Source organism: Crocodylus porosus, unplaced genomic scaffold, assembly GCF_001723895.1.
Source record: "Crocodylus porosus isolate Cpor-Errol unplaced genomic scaffold, CroPor_comp1, whole genome shotgun sequence".
NCBI classification, from domain to species: Eukaryota; Metazoa; Chordata; order Crocodylia; family Crocodylidae; genus Crocodylus; species Crocodylus porosus.
The window spans coordinates 14,722,777-14,741,435 of record NW_017728912.1 but is presented as its reverse complement, the minus strand read 5'-3'; the positions used below and the strand labels follow the sequence as shown (position 1 = coordinate 14,741,435).

The 18,659-nt window shown below is 40.4% G+C and overlaps 1 pseudogene; it reads right to left on the bottom strand.

The window, feature by feature from the left end:
* Positions 1-16,756: 16,756 nt before the first annotated feature.
* On the bottom strand, positions 16,757-17,394 carry LOC109309554 (annotated as a pseudogene).
* Positions 17,395-18,659: the final 1,265 nt, after the last annotated feature.

Below are 18,659 nucleotides of genomic sequence, written 5' to 3'. Positions count from 1 at the left end.
CCAAGAGCCACGCTAAATAAAAGCACCCAGAGTGCCATGTGTATCAGTGTCCCCATGCTGAAAAATGGCAAGAGGGCGCTTTCAACTTAAGCTTGTTGAAGGGGTATAGTTTAAAGCACCCCACCACCATTTTTCAGCATGGGGACACTGATACATGTGATGCTGGATTCTTTTATAACCATGCTCCAGCAGACTCAAATAATCAAGTCTGCTCCAATGCACTGGAATTACAGTGCATCTGAGCAGCCTCCCTGCGCATGTATAGAATCCCTTATTTACCTAGTAAGATTTGAATTCAGAGTTCTTTCTTCTCTGGACTACAGCTGATAACATCATTAAAATAAAAAGTGTTAAGAATATAGCTTTCTCTTCTGTTATTGTTAGTTATCTCACCAAATGTTACAGATAAAAATGAAAACACAGAACAGCTAAACAGTATTTCAGTTCACCTACCTATAACTAAACATTCAGGAGTTTCAATCTCGGTCATCATACTAAAATAATTTTTCAGAACAGGTTTTGAACTTGTTGAATGCTGAACAAATTGAGCAAGGAAAGAGCTCTTTTGTATTTTTAAACATCTAATTGATTTTGTGATTCTCTGGTTTCTAGTCATTATAACAGTAATTGGAATGACTAATGCTCATATTATTTTACAGGCCTTTCTTATTTGCATAAAAATCTCCTCATTGCCTTCTCACCCTCTCCTGGTTTTCACAATATTTTTCTACGGATATCCAAATTATCTAAGATGTGCTAGACAGATTCCATACTGAGTATGTTTCCCCAAATGTAATAGCTTCCTTTAGCCATACCTCCATTACTGCTACTGTTGTACTAAAACTTTTTTTCACTATACTACATCTAAGTGAGAATAGCTGCTTCTCCATTTATATCTTTACTATTAGTGACTTCTCTGATCTTTTTTATAAGAATAATGCTACTTAATACTTCTCATACTGTATTTGCAGTATTCACTAGGCAGTGAAAAAAATACTTTTTAAAAAATGGAATACATTATTTAACTATTTAAAAAGACGTAGTTGAAATAATAATCTTTGTGCCCATGTATAATCTAAGAGTTATTCACTGCTAATAATTGTGCCCTTGGTGTACAGCTTGGTTTTGCTTATCACATTTACTTCTATGTGTCAGATTTTCAAAAATGAGAACAGCTTTTTGGAAACCTCAGTTTTTGGATGCCCAACTTGAAACACTTGGACCTGGATTTAAAAGGATGGAGCTTGAATTCTACTAAGGCTTCCAAAAATAAATGCCAAAAATAACTAGTCGCTTTTGAAAACCTTGGCTATTTTGGTCAATGCTAAATTCTGCCATAGTAGGAACTGTCTGTATGTTTTGCAGGCATCCGTACGTTATACACGATAATGCTATATTATCTGATATCCTTGTATTTACCAGGGAATAAATATTTATTCCTGAAAGTGACTTTTTATGTTCCCTTGCCTGGAAACTTGTACCCATAAAGCAAAAGTGATTCCAGTTGTCTGACTGTTAAACACACTATTAATAACTGCAGTAGGACATTATACCATATCCAGTACAGACTGTAAACATTTAATGTCATTAGGTAATGCACTGAGGCTTTTTAATGCCATAACAGCTTTATTTATATACTGTGTTCTGCATAATTAGCTACTAATGAGCCTCCAACTTTCACTGCTGTAAGGCCTAGATATCTGTTTCTCTTTCAGTGAATTCATTTTTGCTGTCTCATTAGCACACTAAAAAAACCTGAGAATCGTATTTTAATTAAAGGCTAAACTACCTCTAGCTGCAGACATTAATGGTATGATATGCTCTAAGGGAAAAACAAGAACTTTCTTTTGTCAGTCAAGGAAACAGCGTACATATATTACAGAAAACAAAATGGCCTTCTCTTTTTTAGTCAAGGAGAAGAGTCCTTGTTTTTGCTTTCTCTCCCCCATCCCGCTTAATAAACCTTTTATTTTATTACGGTCTTGCAGACAACAATTGTAAAAAAATAAGCCATCAAAGGAGTATCTAAAACATTTTCAAATGGCTTTTGTAACTATTAAACTATAAAACTCATGTAAAATGGTAAAATCCTTTGACAATGAAAAATGTGTTATTTTTTTCAAAAAATGCCAAACAACTCTCAGGCTTCTCCTTTTTTTTTCCCCATCAGGGCTGTCCACCTGAAGAGTTAGAACTAAACAATTAGGCCCCAAAGATCATGAGATTGTCTTCAACACATATTTTGGACTCATAGGCCATGTCCAGACAAGTGCGTACATGCCTCTTTCAGCGTCTCAAAGCCCTTTGAGACCTTGCAAGAGGCACATTCAGGAACAAAAAAAACTTGCAATGAGGGGGCAAAATTCAATCCCTGGACATCCAGGGGTCAAAAAATACCCTGGGGGAAAAAAGTTGGGCAAGGAACATAACAGGACCATGCCCTGAGGCAATTGGATGCTCAGGTCCTCCACAGAGATGCTCTGATAGCCAGCCGGAGTGCTGGCCCTCACCCTGTTCATGAAGAACGCTAACTGCCTATGCAGGGCAGGAAGCAGACCAGCCACAGGGAGTTGGACCTGTGATCCATTCTGGTAAGTAGTGGGGGGGGCTGGAGGAGGGGGAAGGGGACCATGGGGGGGACCCCCACTGGCCTCTTACCATGCCTACTCCCTGAGCTCCCCCAACCACTTCCCCTTCTAGCTCCATCCCCTGCCTGACCCCCACCAAGCCTCCCCCAACTGCTGCCCCAGCCAGCCCCATACTCCACTGGCTCCTGCAGGCCCCCCATCGCTGGCCCACCTGGCCTCAGCATCCCAGTGTGAGTGGGTATTATTCCCAAGTCAATTAGAGAGAAAGACTTTGACTCAGAGTTTCTTCTGTGTTTTACTCTTCTGCCACGCCTTGATGGGAGTTAATTAGAAAAAGAACATAAGGGCAACCCCGTGCTACGGTTGCAATTGTAAAGTAATCTTTTAGATTCACTTAATAAGAGATCTGCTCACTTCACAATAAGTACAATGGTTCTCAGCTTTTGTGGGCACCTCCCATTCATAGCCTTGCCTTCATAATCGAAAATCCATAATGAAACATGGAAAACAAAAGAAACAGCTTCTTTGCCTAACAGTATTCTTCATCACTTTGAATAGAGCGCAATTAGAAAAGTCTATCCAGTCCAGTTATTCACTCATTAACTTACAATAAAGTCTCTAATTATTTCTTGTTACCTTGTCTGGGGTTCACCAACCACCCAGGCAACACTTCTATATCCTGCATCCTTGAGGGATGCTACCCTCTGTCACTCTCGTGCCTGTGCATGAAAATCAGAACTGCTGTTAGATTACTACAGCTCCAGGCATCCCCTTCCAGGGACTTGCTGTTTATTCATCGTTCCTTTCATCCATGCAATTTGTGGTTCTCAATTAACAATGCTTTCTGTTTTACAGGTGCAGTGAATGCTCCTGACACTGGCTGATGACATCAGCTTTTCCTGCTGCTTTGCCACTGCATGGTAAGTTCCTTCCTTCACTTTTCCTAAGTAACAGGGACCACCCAGTAATTTAAAAATAATTTAAAAATTAAAAAATAAAGCCCCAGACTCACCGGTAGTAGTCGGTGGGGTCATTGAGGCCTCCTGGCAGAGCCCCCTGCACAGCACAAGGCAGCAGGGACCGGCCCCAACCACCTGGCATCCACACTGCCACTACCCAATTATGCAGGTGCAGGCCAGGTCAGCAAGGTGCCACGTGGCTCCATGTGCTGTCAGGCAGCTGAGGCCAGTTGGGCTGAGTGGTGCCAGGCCCCAGGTGACAGCTGCAGTGGCCCCAGCTGCCTGACAGCAGCGTAGACCCAGAGGCTGTAGACCCTGTGGGAGGCTGTGTCCCCTGTGGGGGGGCTGTAGCCCTGTGGGGTGGCAGTTCATGAGCTATGGGGGGGGGGGTTACACCCTGCAGGGGGCAGGGGACCCACCCCTTCTGAGCATTCCCCCCCCCCCAGTCCTTCTACAGTCCACCAATGTATGCCCATACACACCATGGGCCATATCCTCCCACCCCTCTTCTCACCCCCCTTCTGCAAACCCCACATCCCCCCAGCACACACCCTGCATGCCCAGCTGCAATACAGGATGAGACCTGCTGGCAGGAGCTGTGGCTCCAGGGGCAGCTGTCCCCACATACTGGTTAGTGAATGGGTCAGGGGGAGCTCTAACTACTCTATAGTAAAAAACAAAAAACAAAGGCAAAAAGCAAAACATATAGATATTTATCAATCATTATATTATGATAGAGACACTGGTAGTCTTCCAAATTGCTTTAACACTGTAGATGAATCAATAAAACATTGCCCAAGTGATTGCTGTCTCTGTCTCACTCTTTACATATAGTGGTCTTTTGTTTTAATTGTGGAGGAACATGGATTTTGGGGTACTTTACAGAGTGACTTTGGGATTTTTTATCAGGGATTTTTCAATTTTCAAATGGGGAACACCAGAAGGGAGGCAAGTGGCGGGATCCAGGCAGAGGAGTCTGCTCAGAGCTAGCACCTTGGACCCAGCTGGAGGTGGTTGACCCTCGCAGCCAATTGGGGCCAAGAGGAAATGCTTTGACAGTTCAAAGAAGGCCATCACACTGGGAACATCTTCTGGGAATAGCTGCCCAGATGGCGGAGCTGGGACATACATGGTAGGAGTGCTGCACAAAGGCCAACTCTGTAGTCATGGCACACTGGCAGGTAGCACTGGGGCAGATGCCTCTACTGGCTATGCAGTCCCCATCTGTATCTGGCAGGTGTGCAGTCTTGGTGCCATACGCCATCACAGGTGGCAGAAGGTCACAGCCAGGCAGCAGCCCTTACTACCAGATTGCTGCAGTGAATAAAGGGTGCAGGGAGCTCTCATGGCTGCTTCATCAGTCCAGCTGATACAAGGGGTAGTGTCCCCAAGTACCAATTGGCTGGGTCCCAGAAGCTCCTGAAAGCAAGTAGCTCTGAGCTACTTGACAGAATAGCTTTTTGTACTGATGTGGCCAGGACAGGGCAGCTTTTTACACTGCTGGGGCCAGCATAGGTGCTGTACCCAAGCCCTAGATCCCCCTGGCTGCAGATTCAGAAGGAGCCAGGCAGGGTTACTTTGCCCCAAGTGGCACAACTTGCACCACACCAAAGTGCACAGCTGGGCACATGCTCTGAGGCAAAAAGCCCTGGCTCAAGTTTGCACCACTTCTATTTGAGCTGCTGCAAAAGCACATGCTTGCATGTGTGGATGTGACCATAGGGCACACCGCCATGAGCAGGAACATGCCTTTCTCTGGGGACAAACATCAGTGGCACAATATGTGCCACTGCTACTTGTCCCCAGGGAACCCCCATACACATGTACTTTGACACACAGCACATTGCCCTGGGTGGGGTAGGGGAAGCTGGGGCAAGCACCCTAGCTGAACCTAGCAGTATTACCTCGGGCCCTGGGGACCTCTAGGGGATGCAGTCATGGTGACAGGTAGAGTGTAGCCTGTACTGCTCAGCGTGGTCCAAAATCTTCCAAATATATTGACATCTAGGACATACTGGAAGGCCCATTTTGTTTGCCATATATCTGATGAGGTAGGAAAGAGCTGAGCCTGTAACTTGACCAAAATGGAATAGATATTTGTAGGACAGTACAAGACACTCCTTTAATTTACCCTCTATACATCAGCTGCCTGCTGAGAGTCATGGAGACACTATAGCCCTTTAAAATAAATCAGAGTTTTTAAAAACTGAAGGCATCAGTTTCCCCTTTATAAAGCTTTACTACTTGCTACTTGCAATAGTCATAGATGGATGCAACATATTGATAACTGGAAATTAATAGAATCTCTAACCATACTTTACATTTTTCATCATCAAAGGAATTTCCTATTATGAGTCATTTTCCAACTGAAACAATGTTTGCTGTAGCTGTTAGTCAAAACCTAGTCTGCTGTATACTTGGCCAGACTAACAAATACATTCTTAGGATTTGATAAATCATTACAACTTTTATTAAGAATGATTCATTAGCCCTGTTGTGACATTTGCTGTTAACACAATATTATTCCTAGGAAGAAACCACATAGTTCAGCTGTGGTCAAAGAAACACCATTTCAAAATACACAGATATGCCAAGACTAGCCAGATATATATTGCTACACCAGTTTTTGACAGTTTCTAAATCCCAGAACAAAGTAAAATCCAACAGAAGGCACACAAAATTTTTCATTATATGACAATTACCATTCATGAACCTTCAGAGTTTAGGTCATCCAGATATATTTAACTGGGTTTTGAAATTCAATATATTGTTTAGTTATTCTCTTTCCATTGAAATACCATTATTCTTATTATGTATAAATTTTACTTGCTATTATACTGAATTTCTATCTCACTCTGTGTACTTGAAAATAATTTGTTTGAATTATCTTCAGGCGTACAGTCAGATTTATTTTTGTTTCATGCTATTTGCTAAAGATGGGATTTTCTTACCAAGCACATTCTAGTTGCAACTAAAGCTTATCTGACAGTATTCACTGTGCCCGTTAAGTGTAAACATTACATTTTCCAAGTGTCTTAATGTAAAATTAAGAGTGTACCTGCAAACATAGTTTCTTCTAGTTTAATTCTACGCCCAATTAGGACATACATATTTAGCAAACATTCCAGTACCAAGTCTTTTCACAGATATTTCTAGGTTTCCATTCAAATGGTAAAGGTCTCCTTCCTTTTCTACCTAGCAAGTCAAAGAGGAGAGAGAGGTAATTAGCCATGTTGGTATAAATTCAAGCAGAAGGCCAAGTAGAGGAGCATTTTACAGACTAACTGAATCAGAGACGCATACGCTTTCATGAGACACAGCTCACTTAATCAGATGCTAAGCTAGTTCACAAAGGTTTATGCATCTCTGATTCAGTTAGTCAAATTATATCTTTTATGCCTACCAGATATGCTAAAAGTGCATTCTATATGCCTCTCCGTTTCCAAATCAACTTTGCCTGGCTTGGGACACTTATGGGGGGGAGGGGTCACTGACCTAATATTTCCCCTGTATTTCAAATAAGACACAAATTTAAAGATTGCAATGAGATTTCCTTGAACTTCCCCCTTTCTTTAAGACTCATAAAGCACTCCTCTGGCCTAGAAAGTCTGTCTGCGATGCAAAACTATAAACAATGAGATACTAGTCTAAGATTCACTCTAAAGAGCTCTGTAATTGTCAGGGACAGGTGGGATCAGACCCCATATTCAGACAGAATATATTCTTGTGAGGACAGATAACATAGATCACTATTTGTGGTCTTGTTTGTTCCTTGATAAAATAAGAGGAAAATGAATCTCTCCAGTAATGGGAAGTTTTAAATACTGAGCTTAGGAAGAAAAAAAAAATCTAGTTTCTCTAACAATTTGTAGCCTGTCCTATCCTCTTCATATATATTTATATTACTTATACTTAAAAGGCCAAAATTAAATAGAATTTCCCTGTTCTGTTTTATTGTCCAGAATAGAATGGATAATCTTATTGTATGTTTTTAGCAAAAATTGTAAATCATATCAGTGTTATTTTATTATATATTTTTTTTATTGATCATTTTACTACTTTACATTTTACTGGTTTTGATGAAAGCTGTAAATAAAACTACTGCTACTACGGATTCAACTAATTTATAAGGGCAGCTTTACTTTGCTTTCACTTAAGTCTAATGTGGTAGTCCCATGCTCAGTCTCTTAAACAAATCCAACAATTGTATTCATTTTAATTCATTTTAAATGCACTGTATTAAACATCAAAAGAGTATGACTAAACTTTTTTTCAGCATAATATACACAAAGTCTTCCCTTTTATCAGTCCCTCCATTTTAGTCAGCTTACCAGGAGACAGTATTTCACATAGACTTTTCAAAGCTTCTTCTAAATTAATTCAGTCCATTGATCAATTTGTCCTGTCTCTTCAGAATCATACTTGCCTAGAGCTTCTCTTTTAAAAAGGAATAAGAATCAGAACAGTTTAAAATTGTTTTACTGTCCCCATATTACTTCTAAAGAGTTAATAAAAAATTACTAAGTGCCAGGTTTTTAGATCAATGGAAAGATTGGCACATACACATTCTTGAAAATCCCACTAGATACATGTTGGAATTTTTAAGTATTAAAATACATTGAAAGATATAGCTCAAGGGTCAGCAATGTTTTTGGGAAAAGTGTCAAAGACACCGGATACTTTAAAGATGTTTGCATGTCAAGGGCAGATGACGGGTGAGCTATGAGGGGTCCGATCCTTGTTATGGCAGTGCAGTCCAGGCCCCTTCCTCAAGGTGTGTATGCCAAACAAAATGTTTTGTGTGCTATGCTCTGTCATGCATGATGGGTGTTGCCTACCCTGATTTAGCCTTTAAAGATTTGTCAAGTAAATCAGTCATAGTATTTCTCTTGTGCCTTTATTATTACTAACAAATTTTAGAAGCCACATGTTCACATAAATCTAAACAAAAACATACATATCAATATATGTATAAAATTTATTTAAGCAATGGAAATATATATCACATCCATTGATTGGCCTTTGCTTGATTTTTTCTGTGTTGTAAAATATAAAACAAATGTGAAAACTAGGACAAATATCCATTTGTTAAGTAATAGTGAAGAATAATAAATATGACTACAGGGTCAAATAAATGGAATTTATTTAAGAAATATTCAGAAAATTTTTTTTAAGTAGTTTTAAATAGTTTCATATTGTATCCCGGAGATAAGAATAAAGATACTCTTTCTGGAAATTCTTTATATAAATAGATAACATCATAAAAAACACACCAAAGAGTAGTTCATCATTTACAGACAGTAATTTTAGGCTAACATATTACTTCCTTTACAAACACAGACTCCTGAACTTGGGAGAATTACTTCACTTCCTGTCATAATTTGGGTTGTACCCAGTAGATGGTGCTTCTGTAATACTGAAAACCCTATTACACTACACCAGTGCAGGAATTCAGGTCCTTCTGATACTTCATCCTGATCTCCTTAATGTGCGAAGTGCCTTAAATCTCTCATGAAAGCTTTTCCTAATATTAAAGTAAGTGAAGAGATCTCAAATGCTTAGCAGCTGATTTTCCCTATAGATGAAAATCCAAAGTTAAGCCAACTTAATTAAGAATTAATTCCCTTTAAACCAGAGACTGAATTGTTCATTTCTAATTCAGTCTCTGATCAATTATTTGTGCCATGAAGTGATTTACAAGATATGGGGGCAAATTAATTAAGATGACAAAAGCAATTTCATATATCTCATTGGAGAGACTTTGTCCTGTTTTTAAATTTCCACATATTAATAATATGCATTAGCTTCTTTACAAGGTTGTCTCTTATGACATGACTTCTACTTCCTTAACACAGACTCAGATTGCAAATTCTTTACTACAGCCAACTCTTTCTCTCCTCCTGGCTCCAAAGGATGGTGTGAAAACTGTGTTTTAAAAGAGTGCATTGACTCTTTAGTAATCTTATGAAAATCATCATATTTAGCTAACAGCTAAGTAGGTGCCAAAAGCCGTAAAATATTCCACATCAGAACTATGAAAATGAAGGTTCTTTTATCAAGGGCACATGCACACATTCACAGGACCCAATCTATGATCATACAATTTAGAGCAAGTTCTGTGATTGTAGATCTGATCACCTCTTGTGCACATGTTCACCAGTACCAAAAGCCATGTTGCAAATGCAATCCAAGTAAGTTCAGGTAAGGAAAAAGACATGCAGAATTGGGGCAAGGAATGTTTGGTGGGTTCGTGGGAGTGGGTCTGGGGGTGTTGACGGGATCAGGGGCCTGATGGGTGTGGGGGGTGGGTTGATGAGCTAAAAACAGCCTTATCAAGGTGTGTGGGTGGGGTAGGAAAAGTGAAGCCTTGGGGCAGTGGTGAGAAGCTGGACTTTCGCTGTGCTCTGTACACATTTCATTAGATCAGGCACAGATCAGCCCAATTTAGGTGATGCACTACCTTAGAAAACTAAGTTACAACGGGTCAGCCATTTTTTGCCCAATTTAAACTCCATGTTTGGTACTGAGGTTGACCCAAAGCTACTTAGGTTGATATAAGTGCAACACTCTGCACATACCCTGAGTTATTTTATCCTTATTTCCTACGAACTAAAGGAGAATTATGTTCTCACACCAAATGTTGGTTACTTTTGTTATGAAAAACTAGATTGTGATGTTTAAACAGGAGGAAGATCTTAGAAAATGTTCATCACTGAAAGCTAATTTTCAATTCTTTTGAACTAACTTTCTAGCTCTATAAATAGAAATGGGACAGAAATTAAAACAGCAATATGCTGCCAATACTTTAAGAAATGTTTTTCCTTTTTGGTTTATCAGAAATCCATATGACAGATGCATGAACCTTTAGTGAAGAAGACAGAAGACATAATGAATCAGTATTTTTGTTCTTCCATTTAATCCAAATAAAACACTTCTTTCTCACAACCAAATAAGGAGGCAATGTTACTGGGAAGACAAATTATAACTGATCTTTTTACTGAGAGTATTTTTTGTCATTCTTGTGCAATATGCTGCATATACTGACAATATGGTAGTGTTCAACACTTATAACTTAAGAGGTAAGAACCACATAGGAGAAATTTGTGGTGTTTCTCTTCCATCATTGTTAAAATCTATCATCTGGCACAAACTTATCCATTACAAAGTCAAAAAGATTGCTTTTTGGAAGTATTTTTATTTACCTGTCTTTGGAGTTAAGAAGTACCTATTTATGAAATCCACAATGATGTCATAGATTCATAGACACTAGGGCTGGAAGGGACCTCAGAAGATCATCAAGTCCAGCCCCCTGCCCCGGGGGGCAGGACATCAGCAAAGGTCATAGGATCCTAGCAAGATAAACATCTACATGTTGAAGGTGTTCAAAGTAGGTGCCTGAACCACCTCCAGCAGCAGTCTATTCCAAACCTCGGGGGCTCAGATAGTAAAGAAGTTCTTCCTCATGTCCAGCCTGAAACGGTCTCAAAGCAATACAACATTTCTTGGTTTCCAATTTTTTTCTTAAATTTTTAGAAAGGTTCCATAAAAAAACCATGGAAAATATAAAAGTGTGTGTGAAACCGTAAGTTCAAACAGTTCTGCATGTCTCGGTATATACAACATTGGATTTGAGGCTGCATGGATGAGCAACCTTCAAAGACTGTTTTAAAAGAATACGCGTTCATGTTTTAATTTCCTTTAAAAAAAAAGGGAGGGGTCTATTTTATTACTAAGAATGCAAGAAAAGGTAAAATAATATTCTGTTAGCTGTGGGAGAATATCAATAGTCACTTAACTTTCCTGACTGTACCATCATGCATGTAATTAATAATTCCTTCTATTAGTGGACTGATGCTTAGCTGGTGGCCACCCTTGGCTTATCAGACCAGAGTCTGTCATGATCCTAGGGCCTCCTCTGTAGGCATAAGTGCCCCCATTCCGATCTATCGTTCTTCAGGACAGCATCCACATATTTTAACAAATGAACTATGGAAACCCCAAAGACTTGCTTTAAGCACGTTACTTAACTATGATTCTTCCATTAGTTCTCCTTCAATTAGTAATGAGAAAATACAGCACAGCCAACATATTAGGACATCATTTATAGTCATCATTTATGCTCTATAAAATGATTCTAAGGCTGACAAGTCAACACATAGGGATTTCAAACAGTCAGTACTTGATCCACAGTCTATCATATTTTCTTTCATATAACATGCCCCAACTATGACACACACCCAATTTTTGTAGGCCCCAGGAAGGAAAAAGGAAGATATTATCTTACAGTATTTGTATGTAACTGAAGTCTGGGGTCTCTGGGAGTGACACCTTGCACTGGGACACAGACTTTGTGGCTTAGCACCAGTGCTGGGTTTGGGGTCTTGGGAACACCCTCAGGGGCCGGGGATGGTGGCTGGATGCCAGGGCCTCATCTAGCCATGCCAGGATTAGGACTATATGGAGGGTCCAACCCTGTGTGCTGCCTCTGGAGCTGCGTGTCAGGTCCAACAGCACATTGCCTTGGAGCCAGTACACATCCCTGGACTTGGCTCACTGGGTCCTATCTGGCACATGGTTCCAGGCCTGTGTGCAGGGCTGGTTGCAGGCTATCCTAATATACAAGCTCAATGCAGAACATAGAGAGAATGACTTCCCCTGGGTCTGAAATAAAAAATCATTATTCGACAATGAAGGGAAAGGGAGTAGTGGCAGCTACAGCTTCCAGAACTGCAGAAATTAAACCCTGCTGGCCATCCACCATACCCTGCACCCAACAATCAAATTTCTAGATCCATAGGGAGACCTTTACCTGGCATATAATGCACAACCCAATTTTCATCAACTGGTTTGAGGGGAAAAGCATAGAGATATTTTCTTTAGTTGTAGGCAGGCACAGTTTTTTGGGTAGATGTGATATATTTTATTAGACCAACAAAATAGTTGGAAAAATTTTTTTTGCAAGTTTTCAGGCACAAACACCCTTCTTCAGGTACTGGGAGACTCTGCTGGTGTTCTGAGTTCTACAAGGTAGAAAAGAAGCTAAAAGTGTGACAAAAAATCTGGGTAACTAGGTGGAAGTTGGGAAGACAATGGGTAAAGTTAGGAGGGGAGGGGGAGGGATGTATGAAGGAATGCAAATGGTTCTTTAGTTGTATGTAGTCATACAGTATGATATGTCTAAAACAGTACAGGAAACCCTTACTATTTGCAGGTTCAGCATTCGTAATTTCAAATATTTGTGAATGCTGAACCAGCAACTTAAATACACTTACAGAACCTCCTCAGGAACTCTGCACTTGCCGCACTGGGGTCCCACTGCTGCCACCAGGCTCCCACCACCACCAGTGCAGCTGTGCCCCCCACAGCCACCGGGGGCACTGCATTCATGACATTCATGAACGCAGTGCCATATTTGCAGATTTCACCATTTGCAGGGATCTCAACAACATATCCCCCACAAATGGTAAGGATCACCTGTACATGTCTAAAAGATAGGACAAGATCTTTATGACATAATGATCATAATTGCCAGGACTTGAAAAGTGTGCCTATCATATCTTACAAGAAGCATTATGCCTATTTGCCAAGGGGGAAAATGGATGGCTCAATCGATTGATCTATCTATCTATAGATATCCATAGATCTATGAGTTCAACCATGTGCAGAAGACAGGGGGATTCTTTTTAGTCCCTTAGGGTGCCTAGTTAACCATATCTATCTATCGATATAAAAACATAGACACAAATATGGTAAACTGGGCTTCCTCAGGGACTAGGAATGAATTCCCCTCTGTGTGATGTATATAATTGAACTCATAGATAGGTAGAGAAAGAGATACAGATATAGATACAGATGTGGTGGCACAAATATTGATGTATCTATATAGATATATAGACCTATAAATACATGGCGGCAAGGATATATGATCAGTTCCACTATATCCCTTTTTTAGCTACACATTCTCCTGTTCAACATGCTTTGATTCAAGTTCTATTTCATGGAATAAAGTAGGCACCCTCAGAGACTAGGAAAGAATTCCACTATGTCTTTTGTACACAGTAGAACTTATAGAATCATTATAAAAAAAAAAAATGACCAATGAGGGATGGAGTTGGCATGTTTCACATGATTAGCTCCTATTCACATAAGAAATTCCATTATCACTTAATTAATCTTTAAAACATCTATAAAGTCAGTAAGACTGGTGCAAGTAAGGATTAGTGTCAAGAGTGAAGGTTTCAGAATTGGTTCTTGAGTGGCTAATTTTTATATAAAATTAATATCATTATTTAACTCTGCATTTTATATATGGTATTAATCTGAACGAAATAGGAAAGGTTTCCACAAAGCTACTTGTAGCAACTTAGTGCAAAATGTGCATTGTTTTAAGTAGATGTAGTTGCCACAAGTTGATCAGAATTTAGAACCTCAAATATTCTTATATTTTCACCACACGAATATTTTTGAGAAAAAAGTCTAATAATGCCATTTTAATTACATTACCCGTCAGGTCTATGGAATCTTTATTACACTTAAATAAATATGATGATCAGTATGATAATTAATCACATCAATACATTTATATTTAATATTATTGTTTATATAAACTGTTAAAAGCCACATTGTTGTGGATTATTATAATTCTGCTGTCAAGAAATCCAAAGACAAAACTCATACATTTCAACTGAACAGCTCCTTAAGACTTCATGTACTCATTTATTCTGGTAGTATGAACTTTGCAGAACAGTAATTAAATTCTTAAGTGCACTTAACATTACAGTCACTCATGATACTGTCATAAACAAACATGAAAAATATGGGGTAGATGGAATTGTCATTCAGTGGATACCAAATAACAAAGCTGGGAGTGGTTGCAAATAATTTGGAAGACAGGAGAAGAATTCTAGAGGAGCTTGATAAATTAGAGAACCAGGTTAGAATTAGAGACAACAAAAAGAAACTCAAAAAAGAGAAATGTAGAGTACTAAAGCTAGGGAAGAAAAACAAAATGCATATATGAAGAACACGAGAAATGGACAAGACAGTAGCACTGCCAAGAAGAATCTGGGGTGATAGCAGATCAGATGCCCAACATAGGTCAGCAACACGCTACTTCTGCAAAAATGTTTAAAAAATCATTTTGGGGGCTTTGATAATATTACTATTGTGTGCAAGACATGTGAGATATTAGTACCACAGTACTTGTCACTGGTAAGGCCTCAACTGATATACTGGATCCATTTTAAGAAAAAAGAAATAAATTAGAGAAGTTCCAAAGGTCATTCAAGGAATGGCTGAGAGAACTAAGTTTAGATTGGAAAAAAGAAGATTAAGGATGCAGGGGGCATGACAGTAATTTTCAACTATTTCAGTGACTGCCATAGAGAAGGGGGAGAACTACTGTTCTTCCTTGCCGCAAGGGGCAAGGACATGAGAAAGTTGGTTTAAACTTCATCAATGCAGATTTAGGTTAACTGCTAACTGCTTCACAGTTATTCCACATAACAGAATACTTAGGGAAGCTGTAAAATCCTGCTTAGTGGAAGTTTCTAAGAAAACACTTGGTAGGGTGGTCTGGGGTGGTTTAGGAATAACACATCCTACATGTATAGGGAGTTGGAACAGAAGATCCTTGAGGTCCCTCCCATCCATCAGCATATCTAGGATTTTGAAGAGGGTTGCACAGCATGACAGAGTTGGGGATAGGATGCTGCAGCAAAAAAAATATTACTTTCAAGAGCCAGGTTAGCCTTTCTGGCTCCATTTCAGCTTTATACAGCTGTAGGGGGCTCCCTCCCTTCCCAACTGGGTAAGTGAGTAAACCACAAGTCACACACCAGGCAAGATCCAATCAATAACTTTATTACAATGGCAGATAAATCAATAGCACAAGTTCAATTACTCTAATAATTTATCTAAAAGCTGCAAGTGCATCAAGCTGGGCAAAAGGCACTCCATACCCTATCCCACTAATTACCTGATGGGTCTTGGGAATCCCACCCTGCATCCAGAGTGGCAAGACTACTTCCTTTATCAGGTCCTCAGCCTTGTCCTGCTTGAAGTTGTTCCGCCCAAGACTTTGCCCTTATGACTTTTATACCTTTCTGTCTCCCATCCCCATGAGCCCCCTCCAATCACATGAAGCTTCTAGCCTTATCACCTTTTATGGGTTAAAGCAATTCTTATCTCTTGCTGCTAAGCTGGGTCACCTTGGGCCTTGCCATAGTTCCCCTTTCCATGGATTTTATTTCTGGTTTTTTCCAGATCCGTTAGTTGCTCAAAGCAGTTTCCCTTTTCATATTCTCAGCCGATCAACAGATGCATTAGGTCATCACCCTGTGGCCTCTGGGTTCTGTGAAACTGACCCTCCCTCCAGGTTGTCAGCTTGGCCTACTCCCAGAGGCCTCTTCAGGACGGGCCTTACAACAGCAAGCAAAGACTTTAACTTAGTGGTGGCTGCAAGCCAGAGAAGAGTTCACCCGGATTTTGGTAGTAACATCTCCTTTCACAGTTTGTGCTGACCCTAGCCTGCTACACCCTGCTCTGATTTGATGGGAAAAGGAACTGAAGAGGGGTAAGACCACATCATCACTGCCCATTTCCATTGCTATGGTTCTAGAATTCTGTGACTTTACTAGGAATTAATTGTATAGTCATGAAGTAAAATTAGCAAAGAAATATACAAATAGCTTGTTCTAAACCCAGATACAAGTAGGTAAATAATGTAGGACGGACCTCACTTACTATACATAGATATGTCGTCAGCTGAGGATCTAACCTTTCATACTAGTGCTGTAGACATTCATGGTATGTATAACCATTAGTTCATAATCACCAGAATAATGTTTACTCTTACATGGCACCATAATATAGTAGCTATATGGAGTTGTCCTTTAAGGCCTCAAGGTTACCCAGTTTTATTAATTATCTTTCTTACCTTCACATCACTGGCTTTCATCTTAGATGACATCTTTATTGGACATGAAGAAACTATGTCAACAAGAATGTACCTATCCAAAGAAAATGTGAGCTTCTTCACAGACAGGAAATAAATAGCATCTACAAAAAAATTAGCTTATGTAGCTAAAAGTTCAAGTTGTTAAAAAAGAAGAAGTTGCAAAATAGAATACACTGAATCCCATCATGAAATCCCACATCTTGAACAACAATAACATACATCTCTGGAAGTGCCTTGTGGGAGTTGTTCAAATGACTTAGTATTAGCTAATAGGATTGATTCAAATGTAGAATGATTGTACTGAAAAACTGTTTCCCCAGCCAGTGGTCCTGTTGAGAATTATAAAGCTTTGGTAGTATGAAATAAAGGAGAATGAATATTTACACAACCGTCCTTAGTGTCTAAATTATCATACAGTTGCAATGGAAAGCCTTTTAATTGGGTACTAACAAATTGTTCTCAATGACTTGTTGAAAAGCATCATGCCAACACTATAGTCTACACAGTACCTGTCCAAAATGTTTCTGAGATAAGCATCCATATTTACATACTTTTAAATGTTTTCATAAATAATTACTGCCTATTTCCCTCTTCCTTTATTGATAAGAGTTGGAATGTCACCTTTCCCAGTTGCGATCTCCATATTATATTGATATCTACTTGATTCAAAGATAGTAATAATGTCTTATCCCAGTTGTGAATATTGGCTCTTCATAAATATGAGGATTACAGCATCAGTTCTAGCAACATCAAGTGACCAAGCTGATTTAATCTCAAGCAACATGACACAATCTTGTTCCTGCATTCCATTTTTGGGATCAGCTTAAAACCTGCTATTTCTTGCTTGCATCCATTGTACAAATAATAAGCTAAACACCAAAGTTACCATATAAAAGATGATCAAAAAACAAACCAGTCTTTGAAAATGTGTAGGAAAATTGACTGCAGAGTTCACAGTTTATGATTTTGACCTACCCTATTTTGTCAATTAATAGTGTACCGGTGAAAGAAGCAAATGTTGTGGAAGCAACACTTCATAGCTTTTGTAACCATAGAAATAAGTAACTGAAACATGATGAAGTGAATGTGATGGGTAATCCATTAGTTCCCAGTTCCAGTTAATTATATGACAACAAAATAAGGGAAGGTGTAGTTTCTACAATTGCTGTATAATTTTGAGATCAGTTTATCTATTTCTGCACAGGTAGAAACCAAACAGGTGGAAGGAGGGAGCAATGCCCTGCCTGGACAGCAGGGCATGGGGAAATCTCCCCTGTCCTGGGGCTTCCCTGCCCTATAGGAGCAGAGGGGTTTCCCCCTCCTCCATTCCCTGGTATGGATGCTTGGTTCAGGCACTACCACAGGTGAGAGGTTGGGGAGCAGGGTCCCAAACTGGGTGCCTGCCTACACAGCCAGACATGGGGGTTTGTGGTTCCCCACCCCAGCCTGGGGTCTCGCAGCCCAGGGCTGCCTAACCCCATGGGGTCAGAGGGGGTTCCCCCAATCTTGTTTGGTCCAGGTGGATGCTCAGTTCAGCTGCTACTACAGGTTGGAATGGAGAGAAGTTCTGGTACAGATGACTACTCTCCACTCCTGCCTGCAGAAAGGCCTGAGCCCAGTTAGCCACCTGCCCATGAGGGGGAGAGGGGAACACCCTCAGATGTCATGGGGCAGGGCAGCCCTGGCCTAGGGGATCCCAGGCTAGGGCAGGTGACACCCCATAAGGCAGGTGCTCTTCTTTGCCCCCCATGCCTGGCTGTATGGGCAGGCACTTGGTCTTGGGGACTGCTTTCCCCCCAACCTGTGGGGACCTGAGCCAGTCCTGCCTGGGTGCATGGAGGACGAGGTACAGAATCCCTTCTGTTCTCATGTGGCAAGGCAAACCAGGGCTCAGGACCCCAGGCCAGGCCATGGGAAAACTCCTTGAGGTGGGGGCTTCCCCCAAATTGCCCGGCACCTAGATGCAGGGGCTCTTCAACTCCTGTGTGGAACACAGCAGGAGGCTGGGGGAGTGGGCTGGGAAGCCAATTGGGGATGGCCTTCACTATGAGTGACTGGTGCCTCCTGAATCTGGTGGGGGGAGAGAAGGGGGCACCTGCAGAAGCCACTAACCCTGTCAGGGGAGGCACCAGCCCTATCGACAGCATCAGTGTT